This window comes from Cynara cardunculus (assembly GCF_001531365.2).
Source record: "Cynara cardunculus var. scolymus isolate 2C chromosome LG 4, CcrdV1, whole genome shotgun sequence".
NCBI lineage: Eukaryota > Viridiplantae > Streptophyta > Magnoliopsida > Asterales > Asteraceae > Cynara > Cynara cardunculus.
This window is the reverse complement of record NC_037531.1, coordinates 20,073,812-20,081,715: the sequence shown is the minus strand read 5'-3', so window position 1 is coordinate 20,081,715 and position 7,904 is coordinate 20,073,812. Positions and strand designations below refer to the sequence as shown.

General features: G+C 34.1%; 1 long non-coding RNA gene across 1 annotated transcript in view; it reads right to left on the bottom strand.

Annotated features, from left to right (window-relative positions):
- Positions 1–4,776: 4,776 nt before the first annotated feature.
- The window catches only part of LOC112510783, an 8,408-nt gene continuing 5,280 nt past the window's right edge, over positions 4,777–7,904 (bottom strand). Inside the window, exon 3 of the long non-coding RNA XR_003069057.1 lies at positions 4,777–4,867. This is a non-coding gene — a long non-coding RNA (uncharacterized LOC112510783). The remainder of the gene's footprint in view (positions 4,868–7,904) is intronic.

Here is a 7,904-nt window from a genome sequence, read left to right as displayed (position 1 = left end):
GCTAAAATCATCAGAAGATTTCTAAGCTTTATTCGACTTCAAACCCTCGAGTTAAGATGATAATCATGCATTTAAGATTTGAATGATAAATATATTATTGTTTAATTTATGTGATTTTCGTGTTTTTATCCCATTCGAATGACAACCGACATATACGTTGGTGATGGATGTTTGTAGAAACCTATTGTTTTGTTATGGCCTATGTGAACTTCTATCAGAACCAAAAGCAATGGATATATATCGATCATACAACTTTTTTATATATGACATGGAATATCAAAACAAATCCCAATATCTCGAAGCTTCAATTAATTGATAATGGGAGCGGCATACAAAGTTATATATAGGCATGGATTATGGGTTTAGGTGGAGGGGTTACATGCCAGATAAGGTGGGGTAACGATGAAGTAAAGGTGCCGGTGATGAGGAGGATCGAGTTAATGATTAGTGGTGCTTTAATGTAGGGTGTTTTTTCAATGTTTTAAACACTTGTGCTTTACAATTACAATTATGTATATTGGAAGAAAGATAAAACGAAATGCAAAGTTACCAAATTTCATTAACGTAAAACGAAGCGTGAATGGCCAAGGATGATATTTGTAACTAAATATAAATCACAATGATGGTTCTTATAATTTCTAAAAGTTATGGACGAAAACCAAGTTTACACAGATCTGGTGGACAACTTTTGTAATATAGTCATAAACCACCACAAGTGGCACGTTTCCAAACATTTTATATGAATGGGTTAATGGGTTTTGTCGATCAAAATTTTATAATAATAATTAAGGCGTTACAAATTATATTATAAATTGGTGAATTAATTACTATTAATTAGAGCCCTTTGGTTTGTTATTGATTTGACATGAGTTTTTCATTGAAAATACTTATCAAATATTTACATATATCAAAATCTTTAAATAAAATATATATATATATTTTTTGGAAGAACTGTCGTATTCAACCTAATTAATTAGTTTCGGTTAACTAATTAGTAATGGTGATGATAAATAAACCCGACCCTTCCTACAAAATATCTTTCATATTTTCTAAAATATTTTTCGGTTACATAAAAATGTTTTTCTTACCAATTTTGAGAGTCATACGCAGGGGCGGAACACAACCGTTGTAGTCTGGGGGGCCGAAATATAAGAGCATCTTTAATAGATTTTTCAAAATTGAGAAAATGGAGATTTTAGGCATATTTTTGCTCCAACATACTCTCCAAAATTCTCCAAAACGGAGAAAACATGAGAGAGTGTAAACAAAAATTGATTACAATGAGAGAGAATCATTTTTTTTTCATCATATTCACACCGTTAAGAATCCTTGATATTAATGGTTTATAGGTCATTGACATATCATTTTTTGTCTTTATTTGACCCCAAGAATGGATTGGATCGAAACGACTTTCCTGCCAATGGGAGATTGGCTGGGGYGGGGAGCTCGAGCYTRGTTTTAATAGAGTTTTAATTATCCATTTTGGAATTTTTTTGAAGAATATGTTGAAGATGCTATATTATTGTAAAAATTTGTAAATCCAAATGATTTGTTTTTAGACTATTAAATTTTAGAAAAAATATTGATTAATGTAATATTAAAACTCGAAACATTCAAAGTATTAACAGGAAAATAGTAATATCAATTTAAACATTATTTACATATAATTAATATATTATATTATTTACTCTAAAAACTTAAATATTCAAAGTATTAACCGAGAAATAGTAATACCGGTGTAATTTACTTTAAAAACTTATATTTACATATAATTAATATATTATATAAAAACTAATATATATAATTAAATATTAATAACTTATATAAAGTGCAAAAACATTGCTTGGGATGGGATTTGAAACAGCAACCTCTAGTTTGTAGGTTGAGCAACATTGCCAACTGAGCTACTAATGTAGATGTTTTTCATAGCTTAGTTATAGTATTTAAGTATAAAAGCGGGGGGGCCATGGCCCCCAAAGGCCTCTATGGGGTTCCGCCCCTGGTCATACGTATCTATCTTTTTTTATGTATAAGATTTGATCCAAATATACCCATTATTTTTATAAAAGAATTGAAAAATTAAGGCCCTAAAGCGACAAAAAGAGAGGAAAAGCAGCATAGCATAAGCATATGATAAACATGCTCTCTTTTCATTGATTTTATAATGCTTTGTGACCATACACACACTGTTTAATGTTTATGTCTCCTCTCTTTAAATACCCATCATCACTCTTTTCTTCAACTCCATCTCCCTCTCTCTCTCTCTCTTTCCCTTTCAATTCCTTCCTGCAAATATACCAACCAACAGGTAGAGAATTAAAAAAGAATTGAATGATCTGATCTCATCTCATCTCTATGGGTAAATGGAAAGTGGATGACACTACCACCACCACCTGCTGCAACACAGCTTCAATGGAATCAAAACCTGTTGGCTTGAAGATTCTTACTACTACCCACCATCATTCCGGTTCCGGTTCCAATTCCAAACCCATTTTCCAACGGAATCAAATGCCTTCTTCTTCTTCTTATTGTTTTCTTAAATCTTGTTTTCTTTGCCACAAGCATCTTTCCCTTGACAAAAACGTGTATATGTACAAAGGAGACCAGGGTTTCTGCAGCCAAGAGTGCAGGAACAGACAGATATACATAGATGATATAACAAGCCTCCAGATCTCCACCAAGAAGATGATCCACCGATTTCGCCAATCTCAAAAGGCTGGCCGCTGCGATGCTCCACGCCTCCGCCACCGTCAAACCTCCATGGCATCCCCTATATTTTTGTAATAGATACGGTTACATTACACGTACAAGAAAACCATTGATTTGCTTTAATTTCCTTTCTGGTAGTGGATTTTTTAAATATCCATTTTAGGGAGACGACAAGGACTAAAGATATTATTATTTTCAGCATATTTAGATTCTATTTCTAACCAAATGGTCCACTGTTCTTACAAGTATATCCTATCAATTTAAATAAATCTTCTTTACAAGTTACAGCAGCATCCATATTAAATTCCTTTTCCTTTAATTTTTCTTTTAATATCTCGGACAAAAACTTAACCACACACAACAAAAATTAATGCTACAAAAGTTATCATCAAAAATTGAAACCATGTGTGCAGATATGTCAGAATCAAAAACTCTTGGTAGTGGTACAAGGTAACTTATATTTGATGTAAACTTGAATTTTAATCCACATTTATGTGTTCATCAATGATTTGCTACAAAAATCTAATAACATGTACAAAGTTCATCTTAACTCCAAGATTTAGCTATACAAACAACGACCATGGTAATTAATTAAAACAAGATGTTTTAAAAGAAGAAATTGCAACTTTTTAGCTACAGAGGCATTGCAATTACGGTTTCTTTTTCTTCTCCAGATAGTTCATATGTTTAATGTCAGTTGTTGGATGAGTTGGTCCGAAAAAATGCATTTCTAAGATTTTTTCTTTTGCAATCTACATTTGTAAAGATTAAGAAAATAGTGGGACTTGCTGTTTGAAATCAGCCAGTCCAGTGAGAGAAGAGAGAAAGGCGATGGGTACAACCTCTTTTTGCAACGACCAACATCACACCACTGACCCAAGGTCTATCCTTCATCAAGCATGTATGTTCATCCTCCAAAAGATGTACACAAGTTTACGAATGCTTGCTTAACTTTGATGGTTTGCCACTACACTACCTGCTGCAATCACATATTCCCAAAAGAACCCTATGTATGCAACTTCAAAAGGAGTAGGATCCTAGGCACAATAATACTTCATTCTTTTAAGTTATACATGATCTGGAAAGAATCTCAACAACATGGTTTGACTAACAAGTCTCGAATGCGAATTTCTTAATCCAAGATTCCGTCTTTTATTGATTTATCAAACTTTATGTTTTTTTCCCGTTGAGTGCCTTCTTTATAGTTCATGTTCTTTTAAAAGCCGTTTTCCTTCTCCACGGACAGAGAGAGAGAGAGAGAGAGAGAGAGTCGTCTCTCTCCATTTTACATGCTAACCTTTGACATCTTTCATCATTATGGTTGATGTCGTTCTCTTTCTACGTTTATGTAGGTATATTTGGAATTCCCTAACGGTGAGGAGGTAGCAGAGGCTCTTCACTCTAAGGTAAGGGAGAGGGCGTTCTCTAGAACTTTTTCTTCAAGTTGATGAAATTCAAAGGTGGATTTTAGGGAATAAAATGTTGTCTCTCAGGTTTCTATCATCCTTCTTCCCAAAATGGTTGGATTACATTTAGTGATATATGTATGCTGATCTTTGGAGGGGATTGATGGAGTTAAGTTGGGGGTCTGTTGGTTGAAGCGGTAAACTCAAATAAAGTTGATTGAGTCAACTCAAGTGAAGTGGCACACGTGATAGACCGAGTCTTATGCTATTTCCATTTTTTAGTATTCTTCTTGTTTTCTAGCTTAGTTTGTTTATTTCAGTTGGTTATGCTCTTGTATTTAAAGCCAGCTTTGGCATTTCTTAATGTATCGAAGTTCAGTGAGAAATACCTGTGATTTTGTTTATCATTGTGGTATCAGAGCGAATTAAGATCAAAAGGGAGAAACACTATGAGTGAGGAAAAGTTGATGGTTCCTGTGTTCGATGGTTGTAACACCCTCATTTTCACCATGAGTTATGTCACGTCATTCTCATTAAATAACAATAAATAACCCTAAAATATAGTGGCTAATAAGGCCCTATTACAGCGGAAGTCTTACAAATTCAATTAAAATTAATAACTCAACGCTAACCCGTCTCATACCGGGTTACATTACAAAATGAGTTTAAGCATAAACCTAAACATCCGAAATATAATAATATAATTATCTAGAAGAGAACCTCGCTCTTGTCCACCCTTGAACCTCTTGCACCTGAGATGCATATTAATAGTCAGTTTTACAAAGCTCGGTGAGTTCATGGTTTTTGTACACAATCAAACACACCTCATCATGCATAAAACAAACAATGCCCCAAATAAATAATATGCACATTTGTTTCAAACCCTTTTGAAATAATAATTGTAACAACCTAAAAATTTATGATTCGTAAAATAAATAAATGTTAAGGGTTAAAATTTAAATAGTAACGACATACGGGATTAAAGTGTCGATACTCGAAAAATATGATTTTATTGCAATAAATAAAATTAATAAAAAGGGAAATGAAACATTTTGTATTTAATTGATTTGGAATGAAAATACAAAAAGAAAATCAAAAGGGACTAGTTCTGCCAAAAGTAGAAAATTAATTTGGAAGTGATGAGATTTGGGAAATCATTTCCCAAAATCACGTTTTTCTTGTTTTAGAGATGGTTAACGGCTTATAAATTGGAGTTTTCGGCTGAAATTTTGTGGAGACGTTCCTAAGGGTGTAAGGAAGTAAATGTCTTTGGAATTTCGAGATTTCATCAAGAAACGAAAGAGATATCGAGTTTGAAGCGGCATAGGGTCATTCCGCACAAAAACGACTATTGGAGGTAAAATACTCAACCAAAATTGATGTATAATATATGGTTGGCTTCGTTTTTCAATTACCTTTCTGTTGGTACAAGTCTCGTGGGATATAATGACTTGTACTTCAAGCGGTTTAGGCTAGAAGCTGCTATGGCGGCGGCTCGACGAGATTCGGGTACAAAAACTCAAAATACGAGTTTAATATTGAACCGTTGGGGCTGTAAATTTGGATTCGAGTTGGGATTATTATTATGTATAAGATTTTGTAAAAAGTTTGGTGAAAAATGATCGGAAAAAATATCTCAAACGAAAATCGTTAACGATAGCCGCACCAAGGGTGCGACCGGGTTGGGCCGGGCGTCGAGTTGAGTCGGCCGACACTAGACCAAGTTTAGGCCATGACCGACTTGTTTTGGTCGAGTTCGGTTAGACTCGAGTTGTTTTGATTTGTTAAAAAGAGATTTGAGGCTCGTTGATTTACTTGGATTAATCGAAATAAATCGGGATGTTTCGATTAAGTTGGTCAATATTTGGACATCAATTGTAAAGATTATTAATTAATTGGATTTYCATATTTAAATTATAAGAAATAATTTAGTAACTTATTTCGGGAGTTGTGACTAGATAATGGTGGGATCGGACGTTTTTATAACGAGAGACATATATAATTAAATGTTGGGTTTAATACGTCGTAATTTATTTTGGATATGAAAAATTCCATTGGAGATGGGGGTATATGGCGACGAGGTATGTTTGGGGTTGACCCGTTCACCATGCCCACCCTAAGGTTGACCCATTTGACTTTTGAGTTGATTTTTTTGGGGAAAAGTCAATACTCTAATATTGAAATACAATTACATGTTATAGGATATTACTCAGGGACGAGGTTTAGCTAAGCAGAGCTATTAAGGTGAGTCTTCATGAGATTTTAATTGGGATGCATGCTTACGTACAAATTATTTGAGCATTACATTATTTTTTTATGTACATGTTTATGGGTTTATTACATGTATATGAATTATCATTGTGGGTTGCATGCTATTTGTTTACGTGTTTTTAAACATTAATTAGCATGTTATAAACGGGTTAATATTTTTGTCGGGTATGGGAAGGGGTCAAAAGTCATAAGGGATGGCACATCCTAGGGAGGGGTAATCAGACAAGGGATAGCCGTGTAACCCGGGGAAGTGCCGATGACGGTAAGACCTTAACCCGACGGGAAATTAAGAGATCTCATTATTATTTCAAAAGGGTTTGAAACAAATGTGCATATTATTTTATTTGGGGAATTGTTTGTTTTATGCATGATGAGGTGTGTATGATTGTGCACAAAAACCATAAACTCACCGAGCTTTGTAAAGCTGACTATTAATATGCATCTCAGGTGCAAGAGGTTCAAGGGTGGACAAGAGCGAGGTTCTCTTCTAGATAATTATATCATTATATTTCGGATGTTTAGATTTATGTTTAAACTCATTTTGTAATGTAACCCGGTTTGGGACGGGTTAGCGTTGAGCTATTAATTTTAATTGAATTTGTAAGACTTCCGCTATAATAAGGCTTTATTAGCCACTATATGTTGGGGTTATTTATTGTTATTTAATGAGAATGACGTGACACAACTCATGGTGAAAATGAGGGTGTTACAAGTTGGTATCAAAGCCTTAGTTTAAGGGAATTAGGTTAGTGATAGCCTAAGCTTAAACTGGGAGGGTATTAATGGGATCCAAATTGGGTGAACTAGGTTACTATTAGCCTAGACTAAAATTAAGTGAAGGGGTAAAAGGGTATATAAGTTTGGTTTTTTTTTATGAAAGAGAAATGGTTTAAGCAAAATAGGATATGTGACAACCCAAGCTTGAATCATGGGATTAAGAATATGAATGCAACATAAGATTCATATTGGAGTAATTTGCTATTATAAAAACTCATGATCGAATTATTGGTGATGTATTGTATTCCTTTTTAGAAAATGGGATGAGAATGAATGGTCCATGTAAGGTATGGTCAGATAGGGGATTATCTCATGGGCTAGTGAATATTCAAATGACTATAAATTAAGTTAGTTGAAGTGGTGCTCAACATATATGGTTATAGATATGGGAAACTTGAGGTTAGGAAATGAAGCACTTGTAAGGTTGATAGGAAACATTTGACAAACATTTATAACTATAATGGTGCTCTTGGGGAGAGACATAAATGAGTTAGAAATGAACATGAGGCCAATCAGTGGCGGATGCAGAAAAATAAGTTGTAGGGGGCACGAAAAACCATTTGTCACGAAAGCATCACTTCCACATTGTCATACGTAATTATCTCTAAACAAATAACAACACAAACAAAAGGCTCTATCCGTTTTTACACTATACTCCAACCAATTAGCATATTGATCAAACCAAGTCGGACAAAAACGTCTTCCTTTACTCCCGACAAATTTTTTTGGAAATGCATGACC